General features: G+C 38.4%; 1 protein-coding gene across 8 annotated transcripts in view; it reads right to left on the bottom strand.

Annotated features, from left to right (window-relative positions):
* Positions 1–20,729, bottom strand: part of ADGRB3 (adhesion G protein-coupled receptor B3) — a 643,293-nt gene that overhangs the window by 606,708 nt on the left and 15,856 nt on the right. The gene's annotated exons all lie outside the window — the stretch shown is intronic.

The following is a 20,729-nucleotide window of genomic DNA, read 5'->3' as shown; positions in this document are numbered from 1 at the left end:
TTCAGCATGACAGTCTCAAAGTAGGGAAATGGTTTTAGATTACTATAAAGTGGGTACAAAACTTGGCTAGAGACCACACTTAAAAAGTAGTAAATCTTCACTGTCAAACTGGGAGGTTGTATCTATTGGGGTCCAACAGGGATCTGGAACTAGTCAACATTTCCATGAATGACTTGAATAATGGAGTGGGGAGTATGCTTATACATAAATCAAGGAGGAGTTGAAAGCACTTTAAAGGACAGGATTAGAGTTCAAGGTGACCTTGACAAATTGTGAGCTGGTCTGAAATCAACAAAGTGCAAAGGAAGCGGGGGAAATCAAATACACAAATACAAAATGGGGAATTAGATGGTGAAAAGAATCTGGGGATTATAGTGGATCACAAATTGAGTAAGAGTCAACAATGTGAAGCGCTTGTTAAAGTCATTTGAGGGGTGGGGAGTATACAGGACTGTCATATGTAAGACATGAGAGGTAATTGTCCTATTCTGCTGGGCACTGATGAGACCTCAGTTGGAGTACTTGGAGGTTTTTAAGAATAGGTTAGACAAACACCTGTCGGGGATGGTCTAGGTTTACTTGATCCTGTCTCAGTATGAAGATGGGGGGCTAAACTAGATGATCTCCTGAAGTCCCTGCCAGCCCTACATTTCATTGATTCTATAATCTGCTCACAGGTATTCTCTGAAGAGAGAAAGTGGCTAAGTTAAACAAAGAACCTATTAATTGCAAGTTATTCATTCAGGTCTGCTAATGAATACCATTTAAGAAGAAGGTGGTAGGTGATGGTTACAAGTCATTGACATCTTATAACATCCAAATCACATAACATATCAGCTTTGTACAGAAGCTAGTGAGAGGAATGGCCAGTCTATAATATCCTTGGGATTTACTCAGAAGAAGGAACTTATTTCTTCTGAAAGTTTAACATTTCAGAAAACATGATTAATAAACTGCTGAATAATTTTCCACCAATAGTTTATGAATCAAACATTGTCAGGAGAAGATAATTTACAAACAGATTCAATAAAAACTCTATCCAGAAATAAATGGTGCAAATTATAGATATTATATATCTCACATGACCTTAAAATCTCTAAGTTTTCATTATCTTGATGACCAGTTTGTGGTTTATCAACTGTGCTTTGTAATCTTCAATAAACTTTTTTAAATCTAACAAGAATGTATACAACCTCTCAATCTGATATTTCAGGACCTACTTTGTTTTGAGTATCTATTGAAGTAGCTCAGAGTAATTTTATTGAAGCTGGACCTTGATAGCAGATAAACAGTGTTCTATGTGAACAAAATATTACAAATTTAAATAATTAAGTTTTACTGCCATTTTGCAATGGAATAAAGGACTATAGATTCAGGATGCTAAAAGATGAAATCCTGAGCATGTCAAGGTAAGAAAGCTTGTGACACTGTTGCCATTTAAAGTGAAAAGAAGAATTCAGTGGTAGACAAAACACTGAGAGAAGTCATTTGTACCTGATCTTAAAAGGTCATGATTGGAGATCATGATCAGTTAGCTCAGTGAGGAAGTGAGGTTCTAGCAACAAACAATCCTCACGGTACCTGGAAAAAAAATAGTTTGTAATTTTAAGAACTGGAAGGAAAATCTGAGAAGAGGCAACCATGGACAATCCTGATTCCCCTTGTGACAGTCAGCAGCGACCCCCGAACAGCTAGTAGCCTTATAATAGCTGGCAACCTTTAGGGGAAATTGGACACCTCACGGACACAGTAGCCTGAACTTTTGAACTGTCTTCCCTTATCGGTCTTTAGGCAGTTGAGACTGGTCCTAAGCCGGTTTTTGCTGAGCAGATTGTAGAAGTACAGGGTTTGCTAACCACCAGTCAAATGCTAACACTACCGAAGCCTGCGTGTGAGTGTGTATAAAAGATTCTTGGGTTTTGTATGGAGTAGAGTCTTTGTACCAAGGTACAAAACTCTCCTTCCTTCTGCAGAATAAAGCAACCTTTCCTTATCCCTGTCTGGCTGTCATTAGCCCTCAGCTAGGCAGACCCGACATTTCGGTAACACCCTGAAACACACTTAATGGTGGTGAACTGTTGAAAGAAGTTCATTTTATTACTTGTTATAGAAAACTTCGAAGTTTTGTATATTAGATTTTCTGTATATATGTTGTGTTTGGCTGTGTTTGTTTTTACCATTTCTGGAATTTTATTTTTTACATTTCTTTCCTGGTTCACTGAAATATGTTCTCTATTTTTATAAATAATTTATTTTTGGCTTCGCCTTACCCTTGTGACTTGTTACATTTAGATGTAAGTGAATATACAATGAGACCAACCAACCTAAACATGACACACCCTCATGTACAATTCAACACTATATACAGCATGGAGAACCATAACGTGGCAATATGAACAATAATTCTCTTAACAACAACTGTTATGGCCCTGTTATGGAGAGACCTATGACGTTTATCTAAAGTGGCAACTACTGAAAGTTCAGTATTTTCTCTTGGAGTCTACAGTCTCTATACAGTTCTTCTCTACAGGACACAGCAGAAAACAATGCATTCTAATGTAGATGTCCTTGATTTTCTGCCCACTCTCACAAATCCCTCAAGGCACAGAGTTCATTGTAACTGTCTCCACAGTAAACTACTGTGCAAATGGCTCCAGCTTTTTCTTGAAAAAAAGCCAGTATTGCTTGTTTGTTTTTTGTGTATAAGTAAGCTGGAAATTATGCAGGCCCTTAGAATGCTGCGCTATAAAAATAACTATAGAGTTAAAAAATTTCCACAGAAAGCACCTCTCACTGTGCTTACAATATCAGAATAGCTTCTTTTCTAGGACTCATTCTTCAATCCTTTTATCCTTCTTTCGTTTCAAAGGCCATTCTGTCTTCATAAATGGATTTTGTAATCCTCTAGGAAAAGAAAACACTTAATGCTATATCTTCAATGACAAATACATGATTTAATTCATTTTAGTATTTTTTCTAATAAAGATTTCTTTTCCCTCCAATATAGTTTTATAAATATTTATTCACAGAAACATACGAAGTGCCATATCAGATCTAATTGATGGTGTTTATAATTCAGTATCTTGTCATTATGTTTGGCTTGACTAGGATTTAATAGTGTGTTAAGTACTAGCTAACACCTTCTGACTACTAAAATCTAAAATAGATTTTTAGAACTTAACATATGCTAACTAGGACCAGGAACACCCCTCCTCTCTCTCAGCTCTTTTTCCACACATCGAAATCTACATTGCCTTGTCTATTCTAGAATTTTAGAACGCTGTCTCCTCAACTGGGGATCCACTAAGGATCCAGCCCCAGGATGTGGGGCTCAGGAAGGGTGCGCCACCTCCACCCCAACTCACCTCAGTGGTCCACCCAGTCCGTCTGGGTTGGCGGGAGGCACAACCAAAAATTGCAGTGTCACTGCAGAAGAGAGATCTCCCCCTGCCCTGAAAAGGGTTTGCCTCGTAGCCATTGACTCCAGGAGTAGGCAGCAGCTTGCCAAGGAGACATAACACTGCTCTGCTCTGCTCTATCAGCACTTCAGGGATCAGGACCAAATGGAAAGCAAAATCTAGAGTGGGGGGGCAAGTGACCCCATGTGTCCCCGCATGTGTTGCATCTAGTTTAGGTTCCATGGGTTGGTCTATTTATTTGTCCACCCTCTGACAAACAGAGTCTAGGAACACCATTCCTTATCCCATCCTGGCTAATAGCCATTAATTGACTTAACCACCATGAATTTATCCAGTTCTTTTTTAAATGCTTATAGTCCCAGCCTTCACAACCTCCTCAGGTAAGGAGTTCCACACGTTGACTGTGCACTGTGTGAAGAAGAACTTCCTTTTATTTGTTTTAAACCTGCTTCCTATTAATTTCATTTGGTGACCCCTAGTTCTTGTATTATGGGAATAAGTAAATAACTTTTCCTTATGTACTTTCTCCACCATCACTCATGATTTTATACACCTCTATCATATCCCCCTTTAGTCTCCTCTTTTCCAAACTGAAAAGTCCTAGCCTCTTTAATCTCTCCTCATAGGGGACCCATTCAAAACCCCTAATCATTTTAGTTGCCCCTCTCTGAACCTTTTCTAGTGCCAGTATATCTTTTTTGAGATGAGGAGACCACATCTGTAGGCAGTATTCAAGATGTGGGCATATCGTCGATTTATCTAAGGGCAATAATATATTTTCCTTCTTATTCTCTATCCCCTTTTTAATGATTCCTACCATCTTGTTTGCTTTTTTAAAAAGTTAATCACAATTACACCAATAAAAATAATGGCGATTAATCATGCGATTAATTGTGCTGTTAAACAATAATAGAATATAATTTATTTAAATTTTTGGATGTTTTCTACATTTTCAAATATATTGATTTCAATTACAATACAGAATAAAAAGTGTACAGTGTTTTTCAATTCTCCTCATACAGGTGCAATCTCTTTATCGTGAAAACCTTGGGTCGCGTGCTGTAGTTATCTTTAGCAATCTCATAGAAATCTGCAGTGAAAGTGTTCTTAAAACAAACAACATGTGTTGGGTCATCATCCAAGACTACTATAACATGAAATATATGGCACAATGTGAGTAAAACAGAGCAGGAGACATACAATTCTCCTTCAAGGAGTTCAGTCACAAAATTAATTAACACATTGTCTTTTTTTTAAAAAAACAATCCTTATCAGCATGGAAGCATGTCCTCTGGAATGGTGGCTGAAGCATGAAGGGGCATATGATGTTTAGCATATCTGGCACATAAATACTTTGCAATGCCAGCTACAAAAATGCCATGTGAATGCCTGTTCTCACTTTCAGGTGACTTTGTAAATAAGAAGAAGGCAGCATTATGTCCCGTAAAAGTAAACAAACTTTTTTGTCTTAGCAATTGGCTGAACAAAAAGTAGGACTGAATGGACCTGTAGGCGCTAAAGTTTTAAATTGTTTTGCTTTTGAGTGCAGTTATATAACAAGAAAAAAAATCTGCATTTAAAAGTTGCACTTTTATGATAAAGAGGTTGCACTACAGTACCTGTACGAGGTAAATTGAAAAATACAATTTCTCTTGTTTATCACTTTTACAGGGCAAATATTTGTAACAAATAATAATATAAAAGTGAACACTGTATACTTTGTATTCTGTGTTGTAATTGAAATCAATATATTAGAAAATGTAGAAAAACATCCACAAATATTCAGTAATTTTTCATTGGTATTCTATTGTTTAACAGTGCGATAAAAACTGTGATTAATCGTGATTTTTTTTAAATTGTGATTTTTTTTTCGTTAATCGTGTGAATTAACTGCGATTAATCAACAGCCCTACTTTAAATCCTAGTCAAGATGAACCTGATGATGGTACAAGAAACCCCATAGTGAAGAGTTATGAAATAACTTACGCATCAGGGAAATTTCTTCCTAACTCTCATCCTTTGAGCCTTTTAAAATACAGTTTTAAATTTCTATCTGATATAACTGTGAATGTTCTCTTATTATTCCTAGAACTGTCTAATCCTTTCTTGTAATACTACTAAGCTCTTCTCCCCAATTAATTAATTCTTTGCTTTGATGTGATAGTCTCTTTAGCCCTAAGACAGTCTAGAGGCAACATCAGGAGTAATTGCGCACTCCTCATTACTCTTGGAGGAATCAATCCTAGAATGGACAATTGACAAGAAAACAAGAAAAAGTACTGGAGGCTGATTTGAAGATTGGATTTTGAGTTAATTCTACAAAAGAAACTCATGGAAAGTGGAGTTTATCACATAATTCCTGAGGAGCCTCTTTGGGGTCATAAAAACTTGGTTTAGAGGTATGACAACTGAGTACATAGGAGGGCCAGTACAAATCCTGTGCACCACTTAAGTCCTATTCTGAGGATCTAACTGGTACATGAGTCTTGCGCTGAACCTCTGCACGGTGGGAATTTCACTCTTAGAGAGCTGAAGTATGTTCTTCTCTTCTGAAGCTGGATAATTAGCATTGGTGTTAAGTTTGCATATCTTGTTTATCTGTTTTAGTTGTTCCATATTTTCTCTCTCTTTTGATTAATATTTGTAAATATTGATATGTACAAATGTCTTTTTTTTTTATATATTGTCAAGTGAGGATGTTCTATGCGGGAAAATATAAACAAAGATACATATAGTTCAATGTAGCCCTTATTCAAGAGATGCTACATGAAAGACAGATATGAATGAATGCAATCCTTTGGCGATATTATCTTAGGAATATCAGTGAAGAATAGGGTGGTGATATTACCTCTTCATACGGCATTACTAGAGTACTCTGTCCACTTCTGATGTCCATACCTTCAAAACAAATTGGAAAGGGCTCAGAAGAGAGCTACAAGAATGATTTGAGTTTGGAAAAAATGCTTGAGTGGAAGACTTAAAAAGCTCGATCAATTTTGTTTGTGCAAGGGAAGGCTAAGAGGTAACATGGTTACAGTCTCCAAATATCTACATGGGGAAGACATAATCCAGCGGGGGATGGGGGGTGGAGGGAGAGAATGAGACAAAGAGACCCAGTAGTTGGTAGTTAAAGATAGACAAGATCAGACTAGAAATAAGGGGAGTTTGTTTTAAACAGTGAGGGTAATTAATCATTTGAACAATTAAAGATGTGTTGGATTCTACATGACCTGAGTTCTTGAAATCAGGCATGAGTCTCCTTCTAAAAGTTATGCTGTAGCTCAAACAGAAGTCAAGGATGTGATGCCGAAGTTACTGGGTGACGAGTTTGTATCCTGTGTTATTCAGAAAGGTCAGACTAACTCATAATGGTCCTTTTCTGGCTTTAGGAACTATCAATCTGTGAGACATATTCTGCTCTGTGCACTATCAGTAAAAGAGAAACTAAAAAACTCTTGTTCAGACCAATCCAGCACTCCTGGGTTAGGTCCATTTTATTCAGAATGTTAATTTTTTTGGCTTGGATTTTACACAAGGACAAGACCAGAGGCCCAAAATGGATAAAAGATTGACTTTCACAGATTCGCAGGTGTACTTGTTCTGAGCTAACCACTGCTATGAACTTGGGAAAAAAATTATTAATGGGGTTTGAAGGACTATTCACCAGCCAGGTGACTTGATAGAGTTGAGGTGATCTCTGGTAAACTTATTAGCATGCAAGTTCTTTTATTGTTTTTAATACGTTTTCTCTCTAATGCTTCTGCCTTTAGAATAAGTGTACTTGCTTAGCTGTGTGGTAACTTCCAATTGTGCCAATCACACTGTTTATAACTTCTAAGGAGAAAAGTAGAGCAGACCATCTTAGGTAGTCTGACTTTGCCAGGGAATTCACAGGGAACTGTATCGCCTGGAAATACCTTGTGGGGGGGGAGGCAGGAGAGAGAGAGAGAGAGAGAGAGATGTGTCTCCACTCAAGAGAGGAGACTGCTGGAGAACCATTAGTGTGAGGGTGGGTGCCCTTGCTGGACCACAGAGACAGAGTACAGGTACAGTTGTCCTAAACTGTGACACCTCTTACCATCAAGCCGAAATTATTGTACATTTTCTAGTGTTTTGACTGAAGATATTTACTACTTCATTTTTAAAAAGCCTACATACTAAAAAAAATCCTTGAAAACAGCATACTAAATTGTACCACTTGGACATACTGCCTTTTTCAGTTTCTGTCTCTTCCCACACAGCCACAGAGTAAACTCTATAAGGCAGGGTCCTTTTCTTCCTACTTTCCCTTCCTAAGCATCTCGATCACTGCTGGCACTATACAGATAATTAATAATAAATGGACCTAAGGATGTGGCTTCCACCATTTCCTTAGGCAACTATACCACAGCCTGTAGATCTTACTGTCAGGAAGTTTTTCCTGACATTTAGCCTACATTTTCTTATAGTTTTATTTTATTACTCCTAGTTCTACCCCTTTGAGCTACTGTAGATAATTCTGCTACTTTCTTGATCCCAATACCCTTAAAATATTTCTGGTCTTACTATTTACCCTCCTTAGATGTCTCTTAGCAACCTTCACTCACTCACCAATCCACAAGCACTTTTAATCTTTCCTTACAAATCATTCTCTTTAACCTAGGGGGTGACCATATAGCAAATCTCAAAAATCTAGATAAGGGAGTGGGAGATAATAGGTTCCTATATAGGAAAAAAACCCAAATATCAGAACTACACATATAAAATCAGGACATCTGGTTACCCTTGTTATGTTATTGAGATGAATTGTGACTGTATAGATCATTGTTGAAACCAGGGTCTTATAGTTACACCAGAGGAGGTCACACAGAGGAGGTCAAGTGGGGTGTCTATGGAAAGGTGGTAGTTTGCTGGTCATGATTATGCTGTCTCTGTGTGTGTGTCATTTTTGTATTTGAAGTTCTGAATATCGGCTATGTACTTGTATCTCAATGTGTTTGATTCTAAGTAGCCTCAGTGAAGCATTTGGTCAGCTTCTTGAGAAAGGACTATTGTCAGTAAGTGCCCAATCAAGAAACACTTAACTGACAATGGACTTTGGGAGATGTCAATCCACAACTGCGCTTTCCTGGGAATGTTCAAACTAACACATAAACAATGGCATCAGCCTGCAAAAAGCTGAATCATTCATGGACATGTGGCTCGCCTAGTGGCTACAAACTCCATCTTGGTGCTGTGACTTTGCACAGAGGAACAAAGGGATTTCCACCCGTAAGAGAAAGAATATAAAAGGCCCATGAAACTCCTCCATTTGGTTTCCAACTGGCTTAAGAGATGGCCTCTCCACCCCCAAGAGATGCCAGAAAGAAACTGGAACAAAGGACAGTAACTATGGCAGGTGAGTGATTGCTGGTCCTTGACTAGGAAGAAGCTCAGTCTGTGAAAAAGCTTATTGGAACATCTCTAAGGATGAGATTTACCTGTATGCAGTTTCTTAATGTATTAGGCTTAGACTTGCATGTTTTGTTTCATTTTGCTTGGCAACTTACTTTTTTCTGTCTGTTATTAACTTGGAACCACTTAAATCCTACTTTTTATACTTAATAAAGTCACTTTTTGCTTGTAAATCAAGGATCAGCAAACTTTGGCATGCAGCCCACCAGAGTAAGCACCCTGGTGGGCCGAGCTGGTTTGTTTACCTGCCGCGTCTGCAGGTTCAGCTGATCACGGCTCCCACTGGCTGTGGTTTGCCGCTCCTCAAGGCCAATGGGGACCACGGGCCAAGGGATGTGCTGGCCATGGCTTCTTGCAACCCCCATTGGCCTGGAGCAGCAAACCGCGGCCAGTGGAACCCGCAATCATCCGAACCTGCAGACACGACAGGTAAGCAAACTGGCTCAGCCCGCCAGGGTGCTTACTCTGGCGGGCAACGTGCCAAAGGTTTCTGATCCCTGTTATAAATTAACCCAGAGTAAGTAATTAATTTCTAGGGGAGTAAACAGCTGTGCATATCTCTCTATCAGTGTATAGAGGGTGGACAATTATGAGTTTACCCTGTATAAGCTTTATACAAAGTAAAATGGATTTATTTGGGGTTTGGAACTGGGTAGCTGGGTGCTAGAGACAGGAGCACTTTCTAAGACATTTTCAGTTAAGTCTGCAGCTTTAGGGGACGTGCTTCAGACCTGGGTCAGTGTTTGCAGCAAGCTAGTATGTCTGGCTCAACAAGAGAGGGTACTGAAGTCCCAAGTTGGCAGGGAAAATGGGCTCAGAGGTAGTCTCAGCATATCAGGTGGCAGTTCCAAGATGGTTTCTATGACCCAACCCGTCACAACCCTATTTTAATCTCCTCTTCATTTTGGTTGCTCTTCTCTGAACTCCCTCCATTCATCAATATATGTTTTGGTAACAAGCTGCTCAGTAAACAGTCTTCCAGGAATGGCTGCACCAGAGTAATTTAAACGGTCATATTGGCTTCCTGTCACATGATGAGGTTCATTATTACCACTTTCCAGGTTTCTTCCTCCTATTGTATTTCATATTAATTCCCACAAATGTATTACCTAATATTCTTCCAAGTGGATTCTCATTTTATTTTCTGCCCATATTTCTAAGTCCTTTTGTATTCTCTCTCTATCCTCCTTGGTATATGCACTATCAGCTGTGAATTTAATTAAGAAGCAGATTATTTTCATTTCTAAATCATTACTGAAGATGTAAGACCAAACCAGAAATCAATTTCTGCATCAGAAATCAGTACCTTTGGCCTTTGCTTATGGACTTTTTGACAGAGTTCCAATCACAGACAATTTGAAATAAGTTTTAAAACAAGATTTTAAAGGACACTTTGTTAAAAGCTTCACTAAAATCCATATACACATTTGCTGAATTCACTTCAGCTACTCATTTTATAATTCCGTAAAAAGAGGACAATCAAGTTTGTCAGGCAATATATATTGTTTCAGAATAAATTTTTGAATTTAGATGTTAACACCGACTATTAAATAGCTTTGTTATCCTCAGATGTAGTTGTAATAGCTTCCACTCAGATTTGAACCTTAGCGTTCATAAACTGAGAAGCTAGCATGAACCTCCCCCAAGCTTATTACCAGCTTGGATCTGATCTCGCTGCCACCAATCAGGATTCGGGGTACCTGATCAACTCTCCCGGGTCTCCCCACCCTTTCTCTGGGGGGACCCCCAAGACCCAGAAGCTCTGAGTCTAACGGCAAGGGAAATACTCCACTTCCCTTCCCCCTCCCTCTCCCACCCAGACTTTCCTCTCTGGGCTGACTTAGAGTTACTGATGCAATCTCTTTACATCACAATACCAAGAAGCATGTCTCCTTATTCCACAAGAGACAAACCCCAAATGCAAGGAAGAGAGGATGATCCTATCCGTGGTGCTGCCGAACTACCCTCCGTAGATCTAACACAAAGAGAATCCCCTCCCCTTGCTCCTTAACCTACCCAGAGAGAAAACTCAAACAAGTCTTAAAAAGAAAACTTTATATAAAAAGAGAAAAATACATAAGAATATAAACTCTGCATCAAGATGACAAATACAGGGCTATTGCTTGTAAGAAAATATGAATAACAGTCTGATTCAACAAGATATCCAATTTAAAACATTTCAGCAAACTCCACACATGTAAATACAAAACAAAACATATAAAAGCCTATTGTTTTGCCACCTTTGTACTTACAACTGGGAACAGAAGGGTAGAAAGAAGGCTTTTAGGATAGAAAAAAAAGAAAGCTCTTCTCTCATAGCCGAGAGAAAACAAACAGGCAGAACAAACCCAAAACCAGAAGTTCCCTCCCTCACTTTGAAAAATCCGGTTTCCTGATTGGTCCTCTGGTCAGGTGTTTGGTTCCCTCTGTTAACCCTTTACAGGGAAAAGAAACATTAACCCTTAGCTATCTGTTTATGACAGTAGTAATAGTCTCTTAATGCTCCTCCATAATTTTATTAGTATTATAAATTAGAATTATGGAACAGTAATTCCAAATCTCACTATTCTTGCCTTTGTTTAAAAAACTGAAGTAAGTTTGCTTTTCTGTAGTTTTCCAATTCCACCAAGTTACACGATTATAAGAAATACCTTTATTAGTGGTATAGTTCTTATGTTAGCTTCTTCTCTTAATGCCCTAGGATGCATATCATCAGGACCATTTGATTTGTTTATATTCAGATTTTCCAAGTATTTCCTTATTTGCTCTTGATCAGTCTTCCTTACTTCTTAATTATTCTAATTACTTGCTTCTTAATTTTTTTTTATTAAAAAGGAGTTTAATATCTTAGCCATGTTTAGTCATTCATTTCATGCCCTTCCATCTCTACAATGTTATTTTTCCTTCAGATGTTATTACGAAAACCCATATTATCATCTTAACCTCTTTGGCTGGTGTTTACTCCTTTTTCCTTTTTACTGCCTTATCTTTTCCCTGCAAGCCTTAACTGACTCTAAATATTATTGTTTGGTTGCCTCCTCTTTTCCATTTCCAGAATAGGATTCAATAGTGATTTATTTTCTTGTCTCTGAGTGCCAGAAGCTACCAAAGGCATGGCACAGCCTGCGTGACATATCACAGGCAAAAAAGCAGACATGTAAAATGCTTTTCACTTCACTTATGTGAATGACATAACACTGCAGAAACTATTACCTTTAGGTAACCTCTTGGTTAATAGTGGCCATTACTTAACGGAAGTTTTTTTCAAGATGGTTACAAAATCCACATCCTAGGCTTGATAAATACATACCATTCTTGAAGATCCTTCACTAGGATAATACATTATGTAACAATTTTTCAGTTCACTTGTTATGAGCTTGCTCTTCCAGCAAAATCAGTGTGCTTCAGATCATTTTAATCACGGTTAGGATATTGTGTCCAAAAGCCAGTTAAAGAATAACTAAGGAGCCTTTTATGTGATTGACAGCAGAACAAGCTGCTTGAAATATACACACATAAACATAGCTCCATTTGCGGGTTTAACTATTGACTGAATCCTGACGTGCTCAAATTATTAAGATTTTGAGTCCGCCCCACCCCCACATCCCAAAAGACTAGACTGCAACTCAGAACTACATGGCAGATAGAAAGGTTCTGAATACTTTCCAGTCCCCTCTTTTCACACAGGGATCAGCAAATATTTGGGAGATCCACCCATACAAATCAGTCTGAATGTAGGTTTTCGCCTTAAGTTATTACACTTAAAATTGTTGAGAATAGCATTTATTTATGACCTGGCAATAAACAAAGTTAGAAATTCATGCTAATGCATCCCTATGATATTCTTTGAATTGTATGTTAAACTACTAGGACAAACTTATCCATGAATGCCACTGCAGTAAGTAGAATTACATAAAGTATGAATTTAGTATTGTCTTGACTATATGAAGTAACAGATGTAATAAATACTGAAATATGTAAACTGAGCAGGTAAATAAATGAAGATTAATGAAATATAATAAAGACATCACAGAGACTGGCCAGTCAAAAGCAAAACAATCTAACACCCTGCCCTGAAAAGGTCATCAGGCCACCTGCACAAAGAGGTGACAACCAGTCCACATTGATTACTTCTTCCGAGCAATATTTAACTTTCTGTAATCTTCAGACCAAATAGAATCAACCCTATAAAATTGCATAAACAACTCCTTGTTATTACAAATACATTGTGATAGAAAGCAACAGAGGCAGCTGTGAGATAAGGCAGCACTGACATCAAAAATCTTTGATAACATGTTTACAAAAGGAAAGTGATATTAGAACTATTTGGAATTTTTTCTGTTTGTATTTAAATACAGAAAATTAAGAATATATTGTTTTAATTAAAACATTTCCTTCTGCTCTTCTTTAGATATTTTGAAACATTCCATTTATAGATTTTTATTAATAAAAAATTTTAGACTTGTTTACATTAAATTTTATTTTAAAAGACCCTGATGGCATTGTGACATTTGAGTTAACACAGCCAATTCAAACATAATTGACTTCAGAGTGTTATGTACTGCAAATGTATTAGTAAAAAAGATAACAGTGACAACACTGTGATAGTTAATAAGGGTTCCTGATGAAGTCAGAGACATACATCTGTCTTTTTTGTGCTAGTCAGCAGTGAGAGAGTGAGAGAATGAAGTGTGCTCGCTACATAATAGGCTGCATTTTCACTGAGAATTTCATGTTACAGTGTAAGTGACAAGAATGTAATTCAAGTTACTACTTTTTTACATACATATGTCACCACCATGATTCAATGGCACAGACAAAATGATGCAAAATCCTGCTCACCTTACTCATTCAAGTCCTACTAAAATCAATGGAACTTACTAGTATCACTAAAACAAGCAAGATTTGGCCAACAGCTTTATAATAATTTGGTTTGTAGCTGCTTTTTTATTACACTCAACTATTCAAAAGGCAGATACTCTAAAAGTTCCTACATTTTCATTATATTTAAATTGTACTGTTGCCCTCATGACTTTGATTTTCAGAATGGAGAGAGAAATGTAGAGAAGACAAAACAAATTAAACTCAAGTCCAGGTTCTTGTAAAAACACTGTTGCAATATAGCTATTTAATTTTCTTAAAAGTATTAGTTACCAGAGTGACATTATGGACCTGATCCTGCAGGTGGTGCTCTGTGTAAAGTGTCAAGCTCCCTCAACTCTCATAGACTAAGATGAATTCAGGATATTCAGAAAAGGTATTTAGCACCTGGCAGGATTGAGCTCTAAATCCTGAAATGATACATCTTTGTATGTAACAATGAAATATGTCTGTAAGTGTCTGTCCTTTAAAGGACCTAATCTAGCAGAGTATGTGAATGCCTTTCTGTGACACAGAAGCGGACTTTGTGATCAGACAAACAATCCAAGAGATAGTCTGGCTTGCTACTTAAGCTAAAAATAACCAGATAATTCTCCAGTTCTCCACAAAAAAATAGAGTGAACCAATTAAGGTGAAGAGAGCTCACAGAAAAGTGTGTATGTCCATCACCATTCACAGACATGTATAGCCTCTTCTAATTTAAAATCCAGTAGTGTGTGCTATGAAAGCTTTCCAGTGGCTTTCAAAATAGTCTTTTATACATTCTACATATGTGGTTGGCTGGGAAACCATGAAATGGGCAGGCAGGGACCAGCTACACATAAGCCACCATGAACAATGGGGAAAGTCCTTGGTTTCACCAGTTCACTGACCATAAACCCAAATATAACAGGTACAGAGATGTCAAAATCCCTGTTCCAGCCCATTGGCTACAATAACAGCTGCACAGGGATTTGGGGGCTTCCTGGTGCCTTTCCCCTCTGTTGAACATGGATTGTGTATCCCCACCCCAATGCGATATACTGCACAAAGCCCAGGATTTATGGAGGAAGGCGGGGAGTTACACATCACATTCAGTGAATAAAAAGCAAAAGCTTTTCAAAATATTTTCCCCTTAAATCATTAGGTTTCTCTGGCAGTGGACTGGGGAAGAAAGAGATCCTGATCATATGCAAGGAGCCCGTGTCATGTAATACATCTCTATCCCGATATAACACGGTCTGATATAACACGAATTTGAAAATAACATGGTAAAGCAGTGCTCCGGAGGGGCGGGGCTGTGCACTCTGGCAGATCAAAGCAAGTTCGATATAACGCAGTTTCACCTATAACACGGTAAGACATTTTGGCTCCCGAGGACAGCATTATATTGGGGTAGAGGTGTATTTCTACTCTACTGCCAAACAATCTGGTAATATTATAGTCAGCATAGTACGAAATTGAGAACCCCAATCCCCGAAAGCTTAGAAAGAGTGAACCAATGCACATATTATCAATCCAGAGAGCTGAATTCTGATTTAGGAGGTTTCTGATGCACAGAGGGTCAAAAGGATGTAGATAGTTCCCACCTCCAAGCCCCAGAGAGCCTTACATGTGCAGTGGTCAAGCAGCATAGCTCCAGTACACCCAAATGAGTGCTATTGATTTATGACCCACAGATATGTTGGTATGCACTCCAAATCATCAGGGAGATAGTCTTGTGGATGGCAGAGTGCATGGCTGTCCACCAAGCTGGTATGAATATGTAGTATTCTACCATAATCATAGAATGCCTTCTTCAGCATTATTACCATGAGTAATGGTACTGTATTTTTGCCTGTATGCCTGGGGAAATTCTGTCCTGTGATAGCAGGATTCTTGATGAACTGGATGTGCCAGACAGCCTGTTTCATCTCACAACACAGGCTTCTGGAAAGTAGAGTAAGCTTTGGCACATAGTGTGACACTGCCAATAAATTATTTGTTTTCTCAGGGAAGTTTAACTACATCCATTATAGAAACTTCTGAATTTTATTTATTTCCCCATGTTTCCCTAATATTATCCCACCTGCACAAACACCCCCACTCCCAATATTTTTCTCTGGATCTCTTGTTGGGTCCACTATCCTTCAGTAAATGAGTTTCAGATAGACCATTCTTCAGAATACCACAGCAATTCTCCTTTATTCACTTAAAGAATCACTGATGAATAAAGGCATGCCCCTTTACTAACTTGTCCAGATCCTATATGGCCATGAAATGAGCGAACAAATTATACCATCAGTGCTGAGCGTGAGGATGTTTATAAACCAGTGACAATGCTGAGCATGAGGATGTTTATAAAGCAGTGGTTGATATTGTGTCATTGTTATGTTAATATTTATGTCTAACATCTATTTTCTACCCATAGGTCATATATTTAATACCCTTAAGTTTCTGAAAAATGTAACTTTTTCATTTAAAAATCTCTCTTAGCCAGATGATAAAAATAGCAAGTAACCCACCAAAACAAACCGTCTCCTCTTTTAATAAATATGTATAGATTTCAATTAAATTTCATGCAAAATACTGCACCTAGTTCTGAGATCTTCTAAATCAAGTTTCAGTTTGGAGCAAAACAGTATAGCCAAATTGTAAACCCAATGGAGAATGGAGCTGATAATGGACACACTGACAACACTTCAATCACTAGTTGTTAGCACTGAACTACAGTATTATTTTAGGATATTTAGATAAGAAACTAATGTTTCTTTAACTTCCACATCTGACTGAATTTTCTGCAGGCATCTATACAGTCCCCAGTTGTGTGCCCTTTCATGGCTGAGCCCGGCACAGCAGCCCCTCTGTTTTTGTTGCCTCCAGAAGGCAGAAGCTCAGGCCACCCAGTGTATCCCTCCTTGTGACTGAGCCTTCTAGCCAAGTCACGTAGCCTCACCTCGCTTAGTCTCAACCCTTCTGGAGTAACACAAAGTCCAAATAAAATCCAATAACCTTACACCAGATCTTCAGCCCCAATCTGTGCTCAAGTAGTCCCTATTCCTTTATGGCCAAGGCTTTTATCTCCCCACCTGGGGGAGGCTGTTAAGACAACCCATGCCCACTGTCTCCTTTGGTTCCAAACCAGGGACCAAGCCAGGGAAGATCTACTTCTTAAGATCCCTCACGGCTTCCCTGGGCTGCTCCTATGTTGGTCTGTTTGCACACCTTTCACAAAATTGCACATTCTATTCTTTTCTCCCTGGAGCTCTGTCTCCTCATGTATCTTCCTCCCATGGTGCTGAGGTGCTTTCCTAAGGTAGTTCTCAGCCTCTTTGTTGGCCAACTCTCCCCCCTCCCCTGCCTTTTATCCCAGCTGTTGCTAATTTTCCACTTAGTCACAGCTGAAGAAGTAATTGATACATCTATTAATCACTTCTTAGCAGCTAGAGTGTGGGGTCTACACACGCCATCTCAGCCATAGTTCTGAACAATTATTTAATGGAGCATCATAACTTTTCTATTACATGAATTAGCTTTTCTGATATCCATCTCTTTCTGCTCAAGTCCATGCTGCTAACATTCTTTATGATTCATTGTTCTGATCATTCTCTCTCTCTCTCTCTCACACACACACACACACACAAACATTCTGTGCAGCAAGATCCTCTACTGATTAGCAGTGACCTTGGATGAGTTTTGCCTTCCTCTGCAGGGTATGGGTCACTTGCCAGGATCAACTGGGTATATCTCAATCACTTCCCTGCCATTGCAGGGGCTTTGGGTACTGGTACACCTCAGTCTCTCTGCCTCTGGCACATAATGGTCCAGTATCCTGTGGGCTATAATATTTTGGTCTAATTTTGGTTGTTGGGTTTAGCGTGTAGGTGTTGGTGGCCTGTGAAATACAGGTGGTCAGACTAGATGATCTGGTGGTCCCTTCTGACCTTTAACTCTAAGATTCCATTACACTAAATACACGCCCCTAGTCCTCATCTTCATGTGCCTCCAGAATTGAACTCCTCTTTATTCTTTCATATGAATCTTAAGGGATCACTCCAACTGCTCTGAAAATGATGCCAGCTTCCAGTGCCCATCTGTCCACTTCTCACACAAAGATATTTGCAGAATATCTTCATATACTCAAAATATATGGGATAAGGAAATTTTGTTTTTAACATGAAATCATGTTCAGAAAAAGACCACAAGCTGTTAAACACCCATTTCTCCAGCAGAACATCCAGTCATATTCAGAAACCAGAAAATTACTGCTAGAATGACTCCATTTTTATCCAGGTGGATCTACTGTGATGCATTAATCAAGTGTAAATAAATAAACCTGTTTGAGGTACTACCTTTTCTTTATGTTATAAAAGTACATATGCTTTCAGAATCCTGAAACTCTGTTTTAAAAAAACAAAAAACACCCCTTAGAGAAGGTCCACAGAGTAAAAAGACAATGAAGACAATAGGTGCCACTCTAACTGATTAATTCTATACAGTTCTTAGCCCTTGAGAACAGACTGGAGATAGATCTATAAAACTGAATTGATTTGAAAAGTCATTGTAGACATCAGGTGAAAACAGTATATGAAACCACCTCTGAGGCAAGGAGGGAAAGAAGAATTGGATATTTAATTAATAGGTGAAGAAAGACATAAGAAGGGGAGAGGAAATTACAAAATTCACTATGAGATTAGACTAGTCAAATATGGTAAAGTACCCAAAGTTTCAGCTGTTTGTATTTCTCATAAGACTGCAACCTATATTAAAAAGAGCTGAGTACTATCCAGTATGTTCAAAAATCTTTTATATCTCACATCCTGCAAAAAAAATAGAAAATTAATTATCAAAGGATGTAAAAGTTTATGTTAATTCTGAAAACATAATAGGAGAGAGAAATGCTGAGGGCAAAACATTTTGTTTTTTCAAAATGATCCTTCTCTCTGGTAAACTGACCATGCTCATTCCTAAAGGGAAATGTTAACAAAAGTCTAATTAGCTAATATTGCACAGTGTTCATAATTTCCCTTAATTATTGTTGTCTTCCCAGATAACTTCAGCCATACTAAACATCTATAGTTTGGCTTCCTGCATTTATAATGCTATACTGCTAATAAAGAATGGCATTGTTCTAATACTGCTTTTCTATACTGAACATTTTTTTTTAATATAGAGTGGTTGAATGCCATATTTTAGGACCTGATTCTGCAAACACACATATAAGTAACTTTATTTATATGAAGAATCCCACTGATTTCAATGAGATTACTCATGTGTGTAAAGATCCTCATGTGTGTAAGTGCTTGCAAGACCCGGGTCTTGGCCTCATTTGAAGAAAAAAGTCTTTAAATGCTAGCTAATGGCATGCTCGGATTTCCCACACATACAGCTTGAAATTGCATACAGCTAAGAGCCAATGCAACTGTGTGCATGCCTGTATTGCACTAGCAGATGTGCTTATTACACTCTTCCTTCCTCTAGATCCTCCTCCCTGTCAGTATCAATGTGAGAAAACTGCAAGTATGATGGCCACCATCTTGGCCAATGCCTTGGATTGACCTCATAAGCTTCAGAGGTAAAAGCACAAGTCTTTGCATTTGTTCCAGAGAACCAAGTTTACAAGAATAACATTTCACAGACTCACATCCCCTGTGGATTGGGCACATAGGGAGATGCATAAGACACACTGACCATCAGGTTACTCAAGTGAAATACATAACTGACTGAAATATGAATTTTGGTAAGTGATACCAAAATTTACAGATCATCATAGTTTTGAAGTACAAATGTATTAAAAAAGGGGTCTTCTCATTGCCTGAATCCCATGATCCCCCCTGTCATAAATATAAAGGGAAGGGTAAAAATCTTTATGTATGCAGTAATATAAAATCCCTCTTGGCCAGAGGTTCAGAATCACTTACCTGTAAGGGGTTAATCAGTTCAATTAACCTAGCTGGCACCTGACCAGAAGGACCAATGGGGAAAGAAGATACTTTCAAATCGGTAGGGGGAGGTTTTGTTTGTGCTCTCTTTGTGTGAGACCTCTTGGGACAAAGAGAGACACCAAGCAGGAGAAAGACATCTCCTAAAAAGATCCTGAAATGATGCATCTAAAATTACAGAAATTATAAGTAATAGCAAGGAAATGCATTAGGATTATCTTTTCCTTTATCTTGTGACTTTTCCCTATGCTAGGAGGTAATTTTATTTCTGTTTTGTAACTGGGAAGCAGAATCAGAGGAGAATCCTCTGGGTTTTAAATCTTTTTATTTACGCTGTAATGTTATCTTCCATCCTGATTTTGCAGGTGTGATTCTTTTACTTTTTTTTTTAAATAAAATTCTTCTTTTAAGAGCATAATTGATTTTCAGTATCCTAAAAACCAGGCATTTGGTCTGTCCTCACTTTGTTAATCTATCACTTGATTTATTATTTTCAAGCCCCCTTCCCCCCCAGGAAAGGGGATGAAGGGACTTGAGGGGAGATCGGGTCCAAGTGGCCCCTCCCTGAATGTTTAAATCACCTGATGGTGGCAGTAATACTATCCAAGGACAAGGAAAGGAATTTGTGACTTGGGGAAGTTTTTAACCTAAGCTGGTGGAATATAAGCTTAGTGGGTCTTTCATGCGGGTCCCCACATCTGTAGCCCGGAGTTCAGAGTGGAGAGGGAACCCTGACACCCCCACATAAATCAGCAGCGGGATTAGAACCCCCCTAGAGTGTCACATCCCTAGCTTACTTACTATTTGATGTAAAGGAGTAATTGTTAGCTGTTTTGTAAACCAGTCACTGGAGGAGGCCTAGCCCACTTTCACAGAGGGTTAATACAACTATTTATTAGTCAGCTGTAGAATAGTGGTGATCAGGAACCCTGGATTCTATCCCAGGCTGTGGGGGAGGAGTGTGGTTAATTATGGTTAAAGACAGGATAACCAAAACTGGTTTAGTCACTTTGAAAGGCAGCAAAGAGCAGTGGAGATGACTAACTGTTAACTAATTTAAAAAATGGAGTGGAAGAGTTTTTTAGCAGCTCTTCCC

The sequence above is a fragment of the Chelonoidis abingdonii genome, chromosome 3 (assembly GCF_003597395.2).
Source record: "Chelonoidis abingdonii isolate Lonesome George chromosome 3, CheloAbing_2.0, whole genome shotgun sequence".
Classification (NCBI taxonomy): Eukaryota; Metazoa; Chordata; order Testudines; family Testudinidae; genus Chelonoidis; species Chelonoidis abingdonii.
The sequence above is the reverse complement of the archived record's forward strand: the minus strand, read 5'-3'. Positions and strand labels throughout refer to the sequence as shown.